Source organism: Cetorhinus maximus, chromosome 35 (genome assembly GCF_964194155.1).
Source record: "Cetorhinus maximus chromosome 35, sCetMax3.hap1.1, whole genome shotgun sequence".
Classification (NCBI taxonomy): domain Eukaryota; kingdom Metazoa; phylum Chordata; class Chondrichthyes; order Lamniformes; family Cetorhinidae; genus Cetorhinus; species Cetorhinus maximus.
In genome coordinates, this window is record NC_135913.1 from 1,515,416 (window position 1) to 1,516,204 (window position 789).

Sequence of the window (789 nt, forward strand, 5' to 3'; positions counted from 1 at the left end):
TATTATGACACAGCCGATGGTAAATGCTGAGTTGTTCAAATCTCAGAGGGAAACATCAAAAAACTGTCATAATGCATCATTGCAATTTCGAGATGCAGGCTTTCATTTCAGTGGGAATAATACCACCGAGCCTCAAACGGGTTTTCTTTTATAAAAATAAATATCTTTTACCACAAGAAAGGTCGAAAACGCAACGTAACTACTGTAATAAATACAATAATCCCCAAAGTAATCTGACTCTCAGTTACACCCCCTGTCAGGCCACAATAAAACTCATAGCCAACGAAACCAGTAAATGCTGGTAAAAGTCAGCCGTTCTGGCCCTTTCCTGCGGAGAAAGGAACAAAGTTAACGTTACGAGACCATATGACCCTTCTTCAGTGCAGAAATCTCATAGATTTAACATAACTCTGGCAAAGCATACAGTGACACTAACAATGAGCTCCCCTCAGCTCTGGGGTCCTTTCAGACAGACTTGAGGCTCACAGTGAAAACAGTGACTCCCGAACAGGGAGTTGAACCCTGGGCCCTCAGATTAAAAGTCTGGTGCTCTACCGACTGAGTTATCTGGGCATCAGGAGCTCTATTTCACAGAGTGCACTTCAATTTCTCACAGCAGAAATGCACTTTCCCTTTCTTTTATTTATCATTCCAATTCAAACAAATCCGCCCTCCACAGAATATTTCCAACACCCGCAGGCCGACACCCTCACTTTGACACCTCTTCATCAATCTTTTCTCACTTCCTCCCAACTCCTCCCTCTTTCAAAGTGTCGTATAATGTGGCCA

General features: G+C 43.0%; 1 non-coding gene across 1 annotated transcript; it reads right to left on the reverse strand.

The window, feature by feature from the left end:
* Positions 1–497: 497 nt before the first annotated feature.
* On the reverse strand, positions 498–573 carry trnak-uuu (transfer RNA lysine (anticodon UUU)). Its single transcript has one exon. It is a non-coding gene; the product is annotated as a tRNA-Lys (tRNA).
* Between the last annotated feature and the right edge of the window lie 216 nt (positions 574–789).